The sequence below is a fragment of the Eptatretus burgeri genome, chromosome 1 (assembly GCF_056783735.1).
Source record: "Eptatretus burgeri isolate ZD-2024b chromosome 1, Ebu_testis_v1, whole genome shotgun sequence".
Taxonomy (NCBI): domain Eukaryota; kingdom Metazoa; phylum Chordata; class Myxini; order Myxiniformes; family Myxinidae; genus Eptatretus; species Eptatretus burgeri.
In genome coordinates this window covers 52,725,189-52,744,462 of record NC_140961.1, presented here as the reverse complement: position 1 = coordinate 52,744,462, position 19,274 = coordinate 52,725,189, and the positions used below count along the sequence as shown (strand labels likewise).

Below are 19,274 nucleotides of genomic sequence, written 5' to 3'. Positions count from 1 at the left end.
CTGCCGATCAGCTGAAGGAACTCCTTATCGAAGCTGCATCAGCTGTGGTTGGTGCTGGCGGTACTGCGATTTCTTTGATATGTGACAATTGCAATACCAACCACAGTGTTTATTCAAAACTTGGAGGACCAGGAAGTTGCCAAGTGCTGTCAATTCAAGAGCAATCTGTGTTCTTAGTGTACGACTACGTGCACATCTTTAAAAATGTTCGCAACAACTGGATTACTGTTGATGGCAAGACACTCTCATTTGTCGTAGATGGTAATGAGTACAAAGCTTACTGGAGTGATATTCAGAAGGTTTATGAGATCGACCGGGCTACTTCTATTCGCTTAACCAAGCTGATGCACACCGCTGTCTTCCCCAAGCCCCTTCAACGCCAGAGCGTACCATTGGTATGCCAAGTGTTCAATGACAAGACTGTCGCTGCTTTAAAGACCTTCAAGGATTCACTGGGCATCAGCGAAGGCACAATCATCCTCCCCAGATGAGTGAGTGGTTCATGATGATGAACGTGAAAGACCGTTTCTCAGCTATCCATCTGCGTGACGAATCCAGACAGCCTTGGACAGCAGACTGTACAAGTTTCACTAGGCTGGAGCAGGCCTGCCAAATTATATCTACCTACGCATTGCAAGGAGGTGGTGGTCGTAAGCTGAAGCTAACTCAGCAAACTGCTGAAGCCTTCACTGTGTCCACACGTAATAATGTGGATGCTGCCAAATTGCTTCTGGCAGAGAAAGACTTTGACTACGTTCTTCCTGCTATATTTGCAGATGAAGCCTTGGAAAAGTTTTTCCGCCAGGCCAGGCAAAGAAGCGGTGGAAACTTCCACAATGACATAGTTGACATTATGGCTGCAGCTAAAATTGTAAATTTGCAAACACTCATTAAGCATGACATTATGCCCAAATATAGTTCTCGTGTGATTGATTGCGACAAGAACTGTACAACTTCCATAAATCCAGATGAGCGAAGTGAACTCATTGACGAGATTACTCTTCAAGACACTCAGGATCTCTTGGGGTCCGACGATGCTCTTAAGCATAAAGTAGTTTATTTGGCCGGACACCTTGTTCATAAATATGGCGATAGCACTAGTATGGAGGAGATCATTGATGATGAAGATGGTAACGAGGTGTCATCTGAGTTTCTCGATAATTTGAATAGAGGTGGATTGAGTGTGCTGACTATGTCAACCGTCTTTTTTTTATACATAATGCCTATAATTTGTATGACAAGACGAAAATGCGTTGCCGATTTCATTTTGCTGAGCTGTTATCCTCTGTAGATGCACCTTTAGCTTGTCGTAATGCTGCATGTACTACTTTAGGTAACATTCTATTGAAAGCTCATGTCCTCAATGTAAGTGACAAATAAAAGGTTTGGGATGCCTCAGGAGGCAAGAAAAGCTCTCCAACTAGTGATAGACATAGACATAGTTGTAATACGCATCGTGTTGTGACATGCATATAATGTTTATGTAGTACGATATATGACAATAAATATCAAAGCTTGACAGCTCTATACACTTGCATCTTATTACAATCAGCCATCTCTCACCGTTTATGAGTTAGACACAAAAACGGGCAAAAAATACCAAAATTCAGTAATTTGACCTTGAAATATGACCTTTTGACCTTGTAGATGACCTCAAGTGGTGTTGAAAATGACACTATTGAACTCGCAGTCATCAAAAACCCCTATATAGATCCCGAGATCATGTCTCTAGCCCTTCTAGAAGTCATTTTAGCCCCGGACTCAAGTTAATCCTTCAGACTCAAGTTACAAACCCCGAGCATGGGAGGTTCCAGTCCTTCTCTTTAGGAGTCTATGGTGGGAACAGACATCTGGGTGGCAGATGGACGGTTGTTATTTGCGGATTATGCGGTTTTACCATGCGAGATATAATCAGTGGCTGCTGCTCACCATAACAGCCAGAACGTACAATTGATGTATATTTATTTATGTATACATGTATTGATGTTTTTTAATTTATAATTTTTTTGCTTGACCTCCACACAAACATTATATATACGTATATGTACATATATATATATATATATATATATATATATATATATATATATATATATATATATATATATATATATATATATATATATATATATATATATATATATATATGTATATATATATATATATATATATATATATATATATATATATATATATATATATATAATACATATACACCGATATAATTTACAAATGAACACAGTATGTGAAATTTTAACCTGGGCTTACAGTATAAGGTAAACATTCAGGACAGAACATGCCAAACAATTATTTTTCCACATAAATGTTGTAAGGAATATTTTTTGTGAACCTACAAGTAGTGTTTTTGCGACTGATTATATTTGTTTATAACCCCATCTTTATCCATGGCAGCATAATGTTATAGAAAAGGAAATGTAAAGCATATTAAGTATAATACAAATATACTGAGAGTATACAACAAATTAATGAGGCAGAAAATGTCTTCATTAATTAAGCATAATGGTACTAAAAACATTGAATATGTAACAACATTCAAAATCATATTGTCATGGGCATGGGGCTTTCCACAATTCCAGTGAGGTCTGATGGACCAGTGCTCATTGTGGACTAGTCACAGGGACTTGTTGATTGCTTTGTTTCCTTAAACACCTCTCGTGCCAGAATATGCTGTCGGTGGTTCACACAGCTTGGGTGAAGCACCTCAACATGTGCGTTGTGCACGAGTTAAAAGAACAATGGTCAACTCATCTGTGCAAAAGATGGAAATTCTGGGTTTATGGCTCAACTCAATCTACATCTCAGGCTGTGAACATATGTATAAAAAGTTATGGTGAATGCCAGGCATATTGGGAAGAATCCAGGGAACACCAAGGAAGCATTCAAATACCGATTGAATACCACAAAAACACGAGTAATCAGATGGGAATCCAAATCTGGCAAAAACAAATGTAGCATAAAGCTTTAAGCATACAGACAAAATGTCAGGGTATGGTGCTTAGCTATTTTGCACACATCATTTACAGTTGGGTATCATTCAGCGAGCATGGTTTAAATGAATAAACATCTGCAATTCAGGAATCTACAATATAAACGTTTAACTGCGGCGCGTCTTTCAATCCTTCCCATAATCGCAACACATCCACAGGACACACAGGTAAGACAAAAGCAGAAGTCAAAGATGGAACGAGTCTGTACCATTTTGTTCAAGTTAATCTCTTTCCATGCACAGTGAGAAACTATGAATATTGATACAAGTGGGGATTTGTATTTTCTGTTTCATATAATGTGCAAGGGGTTTATACGAGTGTGTTGAGCATTGTTGGTGCAAATTGGCATAGGAATCCCTCGATAAATCAGCAGTGCTCCAGTCCCAAGGTACAACATGTGTCTATTGGATTACTGAAGAAGAACGTCCACCATGATTAGGCCAACAGTGCCCAGCCATTTTGAAACAGCAGTGGGCTTACCTCTTATTAGGTCATCCGGGTCAGGAAGAAATGTGCATCTCATAGCAATGCATACCATGGACTTGGCAACCTTGAAGCAGGTAGACAAGTTCAACACGATCTGGAGGAAACGTGATGCTCATAAATCTCTCTCTCCAGCTGCCGTCACTCACCACAAATATCGCATCCTCCATCACAACCAGTAGCATACTCCACCAGCTGTGCAACCACTCTGACTGCTCTCTCTGCAATATAACTGACTTTGCTCTACATTTTACAGCATCCTAAATCACATCCTCTCTTTCCACTTTGATCTGTGCTACAATGCCTTGGTGGTAGACAATAAGCCTAGAGAATTGTCCCCCTCTTTCACATATTGGACCATCCACACGTCTTTAGTCCTTGCATGTTGGTTCACATATTGCATGCAGCATACATGGCATGATTACACTCTCAAAGTGTTGAATAGGAAAAAAAACAGACAGACAGAGACATGAGTTGAGATTTAAACAACGAAACCGTATGCCAAGACTACTGTCATGCAATGAAAATGCAATGTTAACTCCAAACCTTGGAAACAGTGTAAACTCCATGGTGCTGCACCCTGATAACTCATCACAGGATGCATACTTTTCAGCAATTTTGGCCAGGTGCTCTTTCAATCTGATCTCTGACCTGAGACCACAATGGATCCTCACCATTCCTGAAGCCCCAATGGGATGGCTACAGCTCTTGCACTTATGAGACAAAGGGCTCAACCAAATGCTTAGACAATGCAATGAAGGCGAGATTTGGCCAAGCACCTCATCCAATGGCCTAGTTTTGCAATAGATATGGTGGGACCTTTAACATTCACAAGTGAGCCAAAGAAGACATGATAACTGAATTGAAACGTCCCTTTTATCATACTATACATACAAGAAAGACTACTCTCGAAAACATGTTTTAAAATTTTCAACAGCATTGAAAGAAAACAAAACATCAATTCAGAATTCATCCTAATAAATCAACCAGTCTTAATGTCAATGAGGTCATAAAATATAGAACAACCATTCAAAAGAGTTGCAGATGTAAATTTTTGCAAAGCAGAGTAACTGTTTAACACTTTCCTTTTATTGCTTCATGGTACTGATCTATGGAGAGTTCTGGAGTTAATTGCCTTTCAGGCTTTATTATGCAAAGACATGTTTGGAAGCAAATGTTACCAAGCAACCTGCTCTTTGGAAATGAAAGTCTAATCCAATTGAAGGGAACATCAGGCCAATCCAAATGAAGGGAACATAAAGGTAAAGATTGCAACAAGTGTTTGGAAAACAAAGCACGGCCTCGGTCTCTTCTGAAATAATAACTCCTGGGCACATTGATGCCCACGGTGGTAAAGGTGTTTGAGGGTTTTCGGATTTGAGCCCCCCTCCCTCCCTGCCCTCCAAAGATATGGAAACACAGAGCTCTCAGTCTCACACTACAATGATGATAGTAATATATTGACTGCTCCTTTAATGCTCCCAATTAATCCTACTTTATTATGAGGTCAGCAGGGGAAAGGTTTTCGCCCAAGAGTTGAACGAACGAACTGGTTGTGTTTAATTTTCAACAACTGAGGGTGGAAGGGATTTCAAAATTAGCCATTATCTCACCTACACTTGACAAAAGACACTCAGGAGCACCAACTAATCATCGTAGAAGACACACCCTGCTGAACGTCCATCCGATGAACGGTGCATTTCGTGATGGATGCACCCAACCTGCAAAACACCATTTTTATAGTTTATAGTCAGGTCAGTCATCAAATCTAGACAACATAGCTCAAAGGTAAGTGCATTCCTCCTGCACCATACTGACAGTATTGTTACGGCTGTGGAAATTCGCAATACACCATAAAGGCTCCTTAGATCAGTTATGACGCTAAGTTTATGTGCAGATAGGTCCCCACCGTTGTTTAAAGGGTTTTCTTCGTGTTCATCGGGCTGTGAACCTTGGAGATAGCTGTTTTTCTTTATCCATCGTTATTTTGAGCCACCATTGCCACAAACCTCCACGCAAACAACCGCCACCAACTAAGCCACAACGCCCACCAAGCTCACGCCACCTCCACAACAATCACCACCATTTTTGCCACTACGCCCGCTTACGAACGCCATCCTCCGAGAACGCAGCCGCGTCTCCGAGTGTGAGTGTCATGGAATGGTGTGAGAGAGTCGTGACACGTGGGAGTGCGGGTCTTGAATGGAGACGACGACGGCAACAGATAAGGGACAGAGGCCGGGTAGCGGCCGTAGCTGTAATGGGGACCGCGCCAGGTTTACCCAGCAGCGAGCGCGAGGTCCGTGCTGTGCTTCACAAGAGACCACCGCGTGCGCGCTTGCGGGACCACGGTAAGACGGTTTCCACGTCGGAAACCGTCCGAGAAGGATTGGCAGAACAAAAGCTCTTGTGAGGCCTGTGGGGTTTTTTCCCGCTAATTTTCCCCGCGCTTGGTGTGAAGGAAAGGGGGAGGGCAGCTCGCCGCCGATTGGTGGATGCACAGCGTTAGGCGGTCGGGGTGAGGGAATGCCCCTTTTCGGGAACCTTCTCAAAGGGAGGCGGAGCCAAAAACGGGGAGGAGAGAAGGACGGGGCCCACGCTATATAAGGCGGACCGCACGTGGGGCTCGCCCTGTCTGTCGGGGTCATGTTGGATTCTACTCACTCTCTTGGTGGACGTCATCCTCTCGCTTCATCTTCGAGCTCTCTCTTGGTGGTCGAGGTCGGGCTCTCTCGTCTTGGCGTTGGCGACCTGTCGGTGAAGGCGCGGGCCGGTGGCGAGTCCGGGCGACGCCTCAGAGATGCAGACGGGAGGCGCAGCCCTGCCGGCTGTGTGGTGCGAATCTGCGCGTCTGGCGAGGGACGCCGGAGAGAACTCACTGACCACGTCACCGCAAAGGCCCGAGAGCAGGCGCGGCAACGCTAGCTGCCGTGGGAACAAGGCGTCGCGACCTGCCCACCGTCAGACCTCGAGGGGGCAGGTAACCAGCAAGGTCTCGCAGGCCTTTTCGGTCATCCACGGCCCACGACCATAAAGGTTTACGAACCCCGTCTACCTCGCTGCCTATGGGGAGGGTTTTCCTGTTGTGGCGCCGTGTCTTGTTAAGTAACGACTGTGTAAGTGACTGTAGATAATAATCGTAGTCGGTGGTATTGCAATTGCTTTCTATTTGCCTTGTTTCTGTATATTGCATGACTGCCTTGACTGTATACGTGTTGTTGTAAATAAATGTCCTTGTGTGAAACGTATCCCGTTCGGCGCGTCCTCCTTTCACCACATTGAAAGTGCCATCTTGCATCGTGGAATGAGTAGTGAGTTTTAAACACCCGAGTAAAGAAGAATCACTGAACCGTCGAGGTCGGCGATAACACCGCTCGGTTATCCCTGTAGCACGGAACGAATCGCTTCAGCGGTTCGTGTCCTAAGCCGACCTGCGGCTTGGTGCAACCCCTCGGTAGGTTACCCGCACGAGTATTTAGGTATATCGTCATTCGGCAATTCACCCTATTCCGCGCGGGTAGAATGCGGACTGGGTTGTGGTGAGGTTAAACCCCCACCCGTGACTGTCTCCTGGCGGTAGTTCCAGGAGGGTCACGACTGAATTGTCCTTCCGGTGGGCGACGCGGCTGCTATTGGAGTTACGCGGCCGATCGCACGCCAGGAGGGCCAGAATTCGATAACATTGGTGTCCGGGAGTGGGATTCAAATCCATTCCGCCTCCAACTAAATTCGCGGGAATCGGTTCAGGGGTGAGTGGAGCGACCCCCGATTCCCACCAAACACGAGCGATTTTAAAAATTAATTATTCCACGAAATAAGATGGCTTTTCAAGGCGAACGGGTGCCGGGTGGCATAGGTATGTCTTTTAATGTAGAGTCCACGGCCTGGGATGGTTCTTTCGGGGGGAGCTCACCCTCATACACTGAGTACGAACTTTGCCGACAAACGAACTCAAAGTCACACAATGGCGGTGCAATCGCATATCAGCGCAACACGGAGGGTGCTGCTATTATTAGCACAACGAACGGCACGACACGAGGCGAGTGCTTTCAGCCACCGCTTCAGACCACGTGGTCGCGGCAGGCGCCATGGCAGGATGCCGGAGCATGCATTGACAGGCTTCGGAGACAAGTGTCGAAGTCCTTGTAGCAGTGGAGGAATGGTGACAACTGTATAGGGGAATTGCATTCGTTTTCCTTTGAATTGGACGAGGCACGGCGGCACATAGACAGGGTTCCTGAGGATTACGTGCGAACGGAGTCACAACGATGGGCCGATGTACAGGAAGAAAAGGAGGGAGGAAGAACAAAGGCAAACAAAGCTCGAAAAGGAAAAATGTGAACACGATTTGGAATTAAAAAAACTGAAGGGAGAGGTAGAAGCAGGCAAAAAAATAATAGAAATCCTAGAAGAGACGATAAAAAGAGGAGAGAAAGAATGGAAAAAAAGCTGGGAAAAGAAAAAAGTGAACACGATTTGGAATTGGAACATCTGAAGGAAGAGGTAAGAACAGGCAATCAGGAAAGAGCCTAGAAAAGAAGGTAAAAAGAGAACAGGAATATCAGAAACAACAAAGGGAAGAAGCAAGGTTGAAGTATGCGGAGAGGAGCAAGAAAAGGGATGAAATGAGTGAGGAGGAAGAGAGACAGAGAGGAAAAATGGAAAAAAAAAACTTTTGAGTTGCATGAACACCAAAACAAAGAGGGAACTACAAAAAGAACTGAGGATGTTAAGAGAGGAAAGAACGAGAACAGAGAATGAAACGTTAAGGAACCACACTGTGCAGATCGAACAGCTGGAAGCCAAGGCCAGATTAAAGAATGAGATGCAAGAAAGAGTAATGAAAGAAGAACGAATGAGACAGGAGAAGGAAATCAGCCAATTGAAGGAAACAACGAGATTGCAGAATGAGGAACAAGAGAGACAGTGGAATAAAAAACACAAAGAACAAGGAATGAGACAGGAGAAAGAAATCAGCCAATTGAAGGAAATAACGAGATTGCAGAATGAGGAACAAGAGAGACAGTGGAATACAAAACTGAAAGAGTATGAATTTGAAACTGAACGACAAAAGGAAAAAAAATAGGTTGGAGTACGAGGAGAAAGTGAAGGAGCAAGGAATGAAGCAGAAAGGAGAAATCAATTAATTGAAGGAGACAACGAGATTGGAGAGGGAAAAAACGAGAGGAACAGTGGAATAGAAAACAAAAAGAACATGAATTTGAGGTTAACCAATTGAAGGAAACTATGAGATTGGAGAATGAGGGACAGGGGGTGAAAGAAATTTTAAAAAGAAAGACAACAACAATGAAAAAAGAAAGCAAGGTTGAGGTCCGTGGAGATCGTGAAAGAACAAGGAATGAAACAAAAAAGGACAAGACCGACTTAAGGAGAAAGCAAGGTTGAGGTACGCAGAGATAATGAGAGAACAACGAACGAAACGGGAAAAAGAAGTAAGCCAATTCAAAGAAACGATGAGATTGGAGACTGAAAAGCACGAGGAACAGTGGGAGAGAAAACAAAAACTATACGAGTTTGAAATTAACCAGCTCAAGGGGAGAGCAAAATTTGAGTCTACGGAGATCGAAAAACTCCGGAAAGAGAACGAACAACTCAAAAAGCTCCGAGAGGATGAACGACTCAAAAGGAGCCAGGAAATGGAACAGCGCAATGGTGTGGGATGTGTGACATCACCACAAGGAGGAACGTTAGTGGTGCAGGACTTGATCGACACCACTCGTCGAATGAAAGAACAACTCGGACCAACCCTAATAAAGGAGACACAAATAAAACTAGAGAAGGGAGAAGTATTGCCAGAGACACGGGAGATAGATCGAATTGAGAATGAATTAAATGGAACGAAGGAGGAAACAGAGACGAAGATCCAGGAAGAAACTAATAAACACGAAGAGATAAAAGAAATAAAATGTATAGAAACTCGGGAGATAGAAAAAAATAGAGGAGAGATCACACGATAAAGACGGGGTGAAAGACGAGCACATACACATGGAGTTAGCGAGGCTTAATGGGGGCGAGCTGGCGATCTGTGTTGTGACCCGGTGAAAGCAGCCAGATAGCCTCCTTCAGGAACGAAGGGAGACGCGATGCTCCCTTGAAGCTGATCTCGACCAGGTGGGTTCGGTCGTGTCAAGCGAGTTCGAGGGGGCGACTGCTGTGGACGGGTGCACGCCGAGCTTGGGGGGTATGAAGGCCCCGGTAACCCTTCTGGTGGCACAAATCCCCAGTGTGGTTGTGCAGGTGTGCGTGTTTGCGAGTGTGCGGAGATGCGTGCTTTCCAGCACACATGGTGTGAGTGAGACCCCCTGTGCAAGTGAAATGTTGTGCGTGAGTGAACGGCCGAATGCAAGAGACCGTGTGTGTGTGAGAGAGCGGTATGCAAGGGAGATGACGGTCGGCATGCGGGAGCACGCAGCCGCGTCTCCGAGTGTGAGTGTCATGGAATGGTGTGAGAGTCGTGACACATGGGAGTGGTGTTGAATGGAGACGACGACGGCGACAGATAAGGGACAGAGGCCGGGTAGCGGCCGTAGCTGTAATGGGGACCACGCTGGGTTTACCCAGCAGCGAGCGCGAGGTCAGTGCTGTGCTTCGCACGAGACCGCCGCGTGCGTGCTTGCGGGAGTGAAACCCGGTCCGGAAACACCCGCGGTGAATGTTGCCGATCCTGCGACGGACAAAAGGTAGGCTGGTAATGGATTTGGACCGGATGGGTTCTCCACGCGGGCGTGTGTGAAGCTCCAACGGGCAGAGCACATGTATTCGTGTGGGGAACCCCTCGAAATGCGAGGCTTGTTTTTGATGCTCAGGGTGACATCATGGCTGCACGTAGGGTTGGAATCCGGCAGGAGGGGAGACCCCTGCCGGATGGTACCGTCCAAGAGGGACGAGGTACGTGAACAGCTGCCATAACGTCACGGGAGTAAAAGAAAGCGCAGGTTGCGAGTTGCCGCGCTGATGCACGCGCATTTAAAAAAAGAAAAAGCAAGTCTCGTTTCGGGTGAACAGGATTCCCGAGCAAGGGGTGGAAGACCCCCTTGCTTGGGCACAGGACACAACTTGTTAGGGGGGAAGGGTTAGCTTAGCTAGACCGGCTCCATGGGGCAGGGATAAGTCCTCATGGGGCCTGTGGAATGGATTAGGTAGAGGGATTGTAGTCAGATTTAGATGGGGAAGTGATTTGAGGATTTGAGGACAGTGACAGACTGTGAGTGTGTAGAGGGGACATAGCTTAGCTGCGTAGTGTTTAAAGTAACGTGCAGTAGTTTAAGGGATGACGTGGGAGCACGAGGTCGTTGAGGGGATTTAGTGAGCAGAATGGCAGAATTCAGCGGTGTGTGTTGAAGAGTTGTGAGGTGGAGACATGTTGAGTGAGTGAGGCCAGCGGGTCTGTGTGTGTGGAGCGAAGGGGAATGCATAGTGCGATGTATGATTGGGGGGAGGAGTGATTCCCACCCAAGGGACCCCGGGATCAGTGTAATGCGAGTTAGTGGGTTAGTCAAATTAACAAAAATGGAAGTCGTTTTGCTGTTGGTGGGAATGTAGGCTCGATACCCGTTTGGAGGGGTGCAGGAGCCCTGTTGACGGGCTGGGAGCGTGGCTGTGAAAGGTGAGTATCGCTGAGTCGGTACCCCAGGCACCGGGCTAGTCGGCTGCGGTAGGCCAAGGGTCCATGGGGGGCTGGGATAGCGTAGTGGGCACGGGTGAGGCCGCATGATGCGGGGCCCGGGGCACCATATGCCACAGGGGCAGTGTACTGGGCACCGGCAACCCTCGTAAAGGGACCCGGGGCGTCCACACGCCACGTGAGCATCGGTGGGGAGTCGCCAGGGAGGGCACTCCCCAGTTTTGGGAGCTGGTAGGTTCGGAGGCAGTGTAGTGCCCGGGGGTGCCATTGTTGGAGAATCGGCAGAGGGTAGTTCCTGCCAAGGGAGCCACGCGTCCCAGCCATGAAACCGTGTGAGGGCACGGGAGGAAAATTGGAGGGCATGGCCCGAAATTTGAGACGACACCAACACAGGCAACGGGAATCTTGGTTTTTAGAACCGATAGTTTAAGTGAGAGGCACTTTTGGAAAGCCCTGAGGTAGTTAACAGTTAAATGGTTAGGGTAGATAGGAAGTGTACCCCTCCGCACCATCCATCCCTTCGCTCTCGTTGTGGGTCGCTGGACCCACCGTGGTGAAGTTAGATCGCTGAAATATGAGGAGGCCATTCTGACGCTTAGATTGGGCCTCGACACAGGATGCCAGCTCTCTCATTCCCCTCCAGGAAGGGAACGTAGGGGTTGCGAGTCGGCTAGGAGACAGGATAGGTTAGCCGAACAAGGACGATAAGGGGGGTTTGGGGATGATTTATAGGAAGGGAAGTAAAAATAAAAATAAAAACAAAAATAAGTTGGGGCTAAATTGGCTTTTTGCAAATTAAGGGGGTGGGTATGGACAGAGACAGGCAAAGGCGATAGGATGGGAGGGAGACGGTAGGGTAGGTCCGAGCCCGCCTTCCGAGTGACCTGCACCACCGCACTTCCTCCACCAACCTCCGTTTCAAGGCAAGAGGCTGGCCACTTCGTCTGCTGGCTGTGGTTGCTTCGAGGCCTGTGCCGGCCACGTCACCTGCTGGCTATTACTGCAAGGCCTGTGCAGGTTGGATCGTCTGCCGGCTGTTTACTGCAAGGCCTGTGCCGGTCGGATCATCTGCTGGCTGTTTGCTACAAGGCCTGTGCCGGTCAGCTTCACTGCCGGCTGTTTTTGTTACAGCGACCTTGTCATGCCACGCCTTGCCCCATTTTGCCGCATTCTGTTCTGCATCCCCCCCCCCTTGTTCTTTTCCATGTGCGCCAGGATCATCGTGCAAGCCGCAAGGACTGCCCTGTTGGCAGCTGCAACACAGGACTGCACTGGCAGCCCGTGCAACACTTGCCAGTTCACTGCATTCATTTTAAGAAGGGGGGAGCCTTGGACTGCGTTTAAGCAGCCTGGCCCCCTGCTTGTGACGGTTGTTTCTTCCCGCAGAGTCCATCGATCCTGGGCCATGGGGTAGTGTAAAATTATAAGGTTAAGGCATACAATGTAAATGTGTTTTGCGCCCCCGGCATCTGTGTCTTAGCGCCAGCAATTTATTTAAGTCGTCTGTATGAGTGGGTTTGTTTAGTTCGTTACTCAGCCCCTAGGTTATTTATTTTGGGGACAAGAATACAAAGAATGTCGCACTCAGGGATCCAAAGATAAATCGTACTAGGGGAGAACTTACACATGATGGCACACACAAATCCGACGCCTCGGAACGAGTCTGTAAAAAAAAAAGGGAGGGGGTAATGTTATGGCTGTGGAAATAAAGGGTCCTCAGATCAGTTCTGACGCGAAGTTTATGTGCAGATAGGTCCCCACCATTGTTTAAAGGGTTTTCTTCGTGTTCACCGGGCTGCGACCCTTTGAGATAGCCGTTTTTCTTTATATCTCTTTATTTTGAGCCACCATTGCCAAAACCTCTACGCAAACAACCGCCACAAACTACACCACAACGCCCACCACGCTCACACCACCTCCACAACAATCACCACCATCTTCGCCACTACGCCCGGTTTCGAACGCCATCCTCCGCGGACCACGGTAAGACGGTTTCCGCGTCGGAAACCGTCTGAGAAGGATTGGCAGAACAAATGCTCGTGAGGCCTGTGGGGTTTTTCCCACCTATTTTCCCCGCGCTTGGTGTGAAGGAAAGGGGGAGGGAAGCTCGCCGCCTATTGGTGGATGCACAGCGTGAGGCGGTCGGGGTGAGGGAACGCCCCTTTTCGAGAACCTTCTCGAAGGGAGGCGGAGCCGAAAACGGGGAGAAGAGAAGGGCGGAGCCCCGCGCTATATAAGGCGGACCGCACGCAGGGCTCGCCCTCTCTGTCGGGGTCGTGTTGGATTCTACTTGCTCTCTTGGTGGACGTCATCCTCTGGCTTCATCTTCGAGCTCTCTCTTGGTGGTCGAGGTCGGGCTCTCTCGCCTTGGCGTTGGGCGACCTGTCGGTGAAGGCGCGGGCTGGTGGCGAGTCCGGGCGACGCCTCGGAGACGCAGACGGGAGGCGCAGCCCTGCCGGCTGTGTGGTGCGAATCTGCGCGTCTGGCGAGGGACGCCGGAGAGAACTCACTGACCACGTCACCGCAAAGGCCCGAGAGCAGGCGCGGCTACGCTAGCTGCCATGGGAACAAGGCGTCGCGACCTGCCCACCGTCAGACCTCAAGGGGGCAGGTAACCAGCAAGGTCTCGCAGGCCTTTTCGGTCATCCACGGCCCACGACCATAAAGGTTTACGAACCCCGTCTACCTCCCTGCCTATGGGGAGGGTTTTCCTGTTGTTTTGGTATGCATGCTGTGGCGCCGTGTCCTGTTAAGTAACGATTGTGTAAGTGACGGTAGATAATAATCGTAGTCGGTGGTATTGCTATTGCTTTCTATTTGCCTCGTTTCTGTATATTGCATGACTGCCTTGACTGAATACGTGTTGTTGTAAATAAATGTCCTTGTGTGAAACGTATCCCATTCGTCACGTCCTCCTTTCCCCACATTGAAAGTACCATCTTGCATCGTGGAATGAGTAGTGGGTTTTAAACACCCGAGTAAAGAAGAATCACTGAACCGTCGAGGTCGGCGATAACACCACTCGGTTATCCCTGTAGCACGGAACGAATCGCTTCAGCGGTTCGTGTCCTAAGCCGACCTGCGGCGTGGTGCAACCCCTTGGTAGGTTACCTGTGCGGGTATTTCGGTATATCGACATTCGGCGATTCACCCTATTTCGCGCGGGTAGAATGCAGACTGGGTTGTGGTGAGGTTAAACCCCCACCCGTGACTGGCTCCTGGCGGTAGTTCCAGGAGGGTCACGACTGAATTGTCCGTCTAGTGGGCGATGCGGCTGCTATTGGAGTTACGCGGCCGATCGCACGCCAGGCGGGCCAGAATTCGTAACAGTATTGTAGTAGTAGTAGTAGTAGATAATAATAATAATAATAATAATAATAATAATAATAATAATAATAACAACCATTCCTTTCACGCCATAACTCTCATAAGGTGCATCGGGCTGCGAAGGCAGTTTTGTTTGCCTAAGGAGTACAATCCTGGACAGGTCACCACTGACACAGGATACTTGAATGGCTCAACCATCCCAGCAAGAAGGTTGGTACTCATTTTGCAACCTCAGAAGGATGACAGGCTAAGACAACCCCACCTGTTGTTATTTCGATGGTTCAACAGGGGGCTCAAACTCAGGACCCTAAGATCTTAAGCCAGCAACCCTAACCATTAAATACAAGTAGTAGTGGTGGTGCAACAATATTATTGTGGTTGTGGGGGTAGATGGAAGAATTTAATAGGAAATTTAGGATTGAATAGAGTAGTTTGGTCCATAGATGTGTAGCAGACATCTCTACGTAATTAAGGAAATTGTGAGTTTAAGTGTGACATGTCACCACACGGGGGCGGTACGGTGTTAATTAGGTAGGGATCAAGGGTAACTTCCCCGGTATGTAATTGCCCCTGTGACTTTTCCCTATGTTTTTATAACCAAAACCATGAAAACAAACAAGCAAACATGCCAAGCTGGCAGAAGCCATGCCTCCAAGGGTGACGGCGGGCGAAGTCATGCCCCTGAGGCTGATGATTGATGGGCGTGATGTCAGAGGCTAGTCAGGCATGTGAGTGGGCAGAGGCCACACCTTCCCTGGTTTCGTGCAAGCAAGCCATGCCCCGGAGGAGGAAATGGTGGTTCGGCGACGTCAGTCAGTCAGAGGAGAGTTCGGAGGAGGAAGGCACAAGTGCGGAGTGAAGGATGCACATTGAAAACGAATGACATGCTTACGTAAGCAATCATTCATTATCTGTGTGCCAAGTTTGAACAATATCGGTAAATGCTCATCTGAGAAATGGTTTCGGACGTGTTCATGAGGTTTTTTTTTTTTTTTTTTTTAAACTAAAATGGTTTGGGTGGCTGGCTTGGGATCCTACGGTCCTGAATTCAAATCCTGTTTGGCTGTCGAATTATTAACAAGTGGGGTTGACTCAGCCAGTCATCCTCCTGAGGTTGACAAAATGAGTACCAGCTTGCTGGGATGATAGAGTCATTCGAGTATCCTGTGTGGGAGTGGCGACCTGTCCAGAATTATGCCCAATAGCCCAGGAGACTGCTTAGGCAGCACCAATGCTCTGCACAGTGTGTGGTCCCATTGGATGGATGGATTCCTAATGTGTGCCAAGTTTGAACAACATTGGTAAATGAATGTCTGAGAAATGGTTGAGGCAGTGTTCCACAACGGGTTTTTTTTTTTTTTTACAACTAAAATAGCCTCCAGTTGACCATCTTGGATGGGATCTCAAAAAAACAAGCTTGAATGAGCCAAGATCCTCTACCTCTAAATGCTGAGGTCATAAAAACGAATATGACGTCATTGTGATGCATCAGGTTTGCGATAAATTATCTGTGCTAATGCCCGGCTTGATTCCCGCAAACAAAATTGAAACAGCTTGCCGAATTTCGGAGATAATGGTATATGCGATTTCCATTAGCGGCTATATGACGTCAACTTTTTTTCTAGGAAGAATTTCCAAAATCGGAGATGGTTACTACCTGCGCGTGGGCTTTCTGCATATACATGGCAAGTTTCACGAAGATCCGATGAAAACTCTGGGTTGTGAAACAAAAGATGTCAAAAAATAGGAATGACATCATAGTGATGTATCATATGTGCGGTAATTCATCTCTGCTAATGCTCTGTTCGATTCCCGCAAACAGAATTCAAAAAGCTTGCCTAGTTTCGGAGATAATTTTTTCGGCAATTTCCATTGGTGGAGATATTTTGACGTCACAACTTTTTTTCTCGGAGGAATTTTCAAAATCGGAGATGGTTACTGTCTGCGCAGGGTATTTTTACACATATATATATATACATACATACATACATACATACATATATATATATATATATATATATATATATATATACATACCAAGTTTCAGGAAGTTTCGATGAAAACTGTAGGCTGTGAAACAAAAAAAGTTCACAAGAAGAAGATGAAGAACAACAGCGTGAGTAAGACTTAGAGATCCTCCACGAGGATCCAAAAAGGCCACAAGAAGAAGATGAAGAACAACGCGAGTTAGACTTGGAGATCCTCCACGAGGATCTAAAAAAAACGAAATGCTCACAAAAGCCATTTTTATGCAAAAAAAACCAAAACAACATTAATGCAGTCAGTCATTGATCTGATGTGCAAAGTGAAAGAGATGCTTTCCCCTCGGTGATTACTTTCAGCTTTTGTGTATTTGCAGAGTTAAATGTTGAACAATAACCATACCAGATGCTCAACAAAGAAGTTACACAATGTGAATCAAAATATGTTGGTGATAATCCATTGACTGTCCACTTACGATGGAGTAGAGGAAAATCAAAAACTTAATTTTAATTATCCATCCTGTGAAAAATTTAACTCAAAATATTCATGTTCAATTTGTTAAAGGTGTTCCTTCATAAATCATGAAGGTTGAAATCTTCCAAAGTCTGACAAAACTGTTGATCCTCATGAGTGCTCAGGATCATCCAAATGGCTGTGAAAAGGCACCTGCACGCATTCTTTGAAGTACAGCTTGCTGTTATTGTAAATGTTGTTTTGACAGGTGCTGACAGCCAAAGGCTGAGGAGTTGTGGTAAAGTAAACAGGTGGCTGCACCATTTTACTCTTCCTCGTCTCACGTTTACCTTGCAGAGTGACATAACCGCGTGCGCGGTGCCACCCCTGGGCGGAATGCTTCACGCGCCACCACCACTCCCCCGAATCGTGGGTCAGCGCCTCTGAGCTTTCAGTCTATCCTTGGCTCCATCTCACAACCGCGTCATAATGAGGCACATGGTTTGTGAAATTTCTTCGTGCCTGAGTGTGGCAGTCATCCATTGGCAGAGGTTCAACAACTCGTGCTGAGAAAGGGCAAAAGGGAATGAGCCGATTGAGCAGTATCCACAGTGAATTTTTGCAACCATGGTGAACGTTTTACAGGCTTGACCTCAAATAAAGATTCGATTTTACTGAAGATCTCTTCATAAAAAAAGGACATCATTTTAAGTGCCTCATCTTAAAATGGAGACTTTATCCAGGCTGAAACACAAGGACGAGATATTGTTATCTCCCTATTGGGCTTAGTCCAAAATGGGGACTCATGGATTTGGTCTCGATTTTTGTGACCTGCATGTGTGTTTGTGTGTGTGTGTGTGTGTCCGCAACCATAACTCGGACATGTCTAGACCGATTTTATTCAAACTTGGCAAAAAGATAACACGTGATTGTATACATAATGGGTGCCTTTTTAGATCCTCGTGGAGGATCTCTAAGTCTTACTCACGTTGTTGTTCTTCTGGACTTTTTTGTTTCACAACCCAGAGTTTTCATCGGATCTTCGTGAAACTTGGCATATATATGTAAAAATACCCTGCGCAGACAGTAACCATCTCCGATTTTGAAAATTCCTCTGAGAAAAAAAAAGTTATGACGTCAAAATATCTCCGCAAATGGAAATCACCTAAAAATTTATCTCTGAAACTCGGCAAGCTTTTTGAATTCTGTTTGCAGGAATCAAACAGGGCATTAGCAGAGATGAATTACCGCACATATGATAGATACATCACTATGACGTCATATCAATTTTTATGACGTCATTCCTATTTTTTGACATTTTTTGTTTCACAACCCAGAGTTTTCATCGGATCTTCGTGAAACTTGCCATGTATATGCAGGAAGCCCACGCGCAGGCAGTAACCATCTCCGATTTTGGAAATTCTTCCGAGAAAAAAAGCTGACGTCATATCGCCACTAATGGAAATCGCCAAAAAAATTATCTCCTAAACTAGGCAAGCTTTTAAAATTGTTTGTGGGAATCAAGCCGGGTATTAGCACAGATAATTTATCGCAAACCTGATACATCACAATGATGTCATATTAGTTTTTATGACATCATCATTAAGAGGACGAGGATCTTAAGTCATTTGAGCTCACGTTTTCTATGAACTCCTGAGTTAAAGAATGTAATCGTTGAAGGACGAGGATCTTAGCTCATTTGAGCTCGTTTCATAAACTAACACATTTTGCATTGCTGCAACTGAAAGATGGAAAACTGAATATTTACACGTATATTGTGTTGAAGAAGAAAAAAAATGGGTACGTAGTTCACCAAAGCATTTGAGAGTCTGGTGGCTGTTTGGCCAGTCAACGGATGCCTGCTGATGTAATATATTAATTGGGTGTTGCATTTATCTTCATTTATTGTGCATCATATTTATTATAATTGTGGCATTTATATCATGTTATTTTATAGTTTTGTTTTATATGTGGGGTACAGGGTAGTTACGAAAATGTCTAACAAATTGTCCATGTACAATCAATCACCCTCAAAGATCCCTTCCTCCACTCCCTCCCTCTGGAGTCAATGTGGGCTTGAGGGCATGATGTAAAACACTGGGGTCATCAATGCCCCGAGGAGGACCATCCAACTGCGGCAGGGATGCAGTTTCTATCAACTTAAAACCTGATTCATCACAATGACGTCATATTCGTTTTTATGACGTCATCATTAAGAGGATGAGGATCTTAGCCCATTCGAGCTCATGTTTTCTATGAACTCCCGAGTTAAAGAATGTAATAAACATGATAATCACAATCACTAAATATTTTACTGGATATGATGGTGTTCATTATAATCCTTAAAAATTATAATGAACACCATCAAGGATGAA

General features: G+C 46.0%; 2 long non-coding RNA genes across 7 annotated transcripts in view; one reads left to right on the top strand and one right to left on the bottom strand.

The window, feature by feature from the left end:
* LOC147034486 (uncharacterized) overlaps positions 1-19,274 on the bottom strand; it is a 131,434-nt gene that overhangs the window by 63,366 nt on the left and 48,794 nt on the right. For 2 of the 5 annotated variants that reach the window (XR_015058987.1, XR_015058973.1), the window contains exons 2-3: positions 5,105-5,212; positions 3,489-3,588 (exon numbers count right to left, since the gene is read on the bottom strand). This is a non-coding gene — a long non-coding RNA (uncharacterized LOC147034486). Of the gene's footprint in view, positions 1-3,488; positions 3,589-5,104; positions 5,213-17,249; positions 17,466-19,274 lie in introns of all 5 variants that reach the window. The other 3 variants (XR_015058980.1, XR_015058982.1, XR_015058984.1) reach the window with 3 other exon arrangements.
* LOC147034487 (uncharacterized) overlaps positions 15,212-19,274 on the top strand; it is a 48,586-nt gene continuing 44,523 nt past the window's right edge. For both annotated transcript variants that reach the window (XR_015058971.1, XR_015058969.1), the window contains exon 1: positions 15,212-15,355. This is a non-coding gene — a long non-coding RNA (uncharacterized LOC147034487). The remainder of the gene's footprint in view (positions 15,356-19,274) is intronic.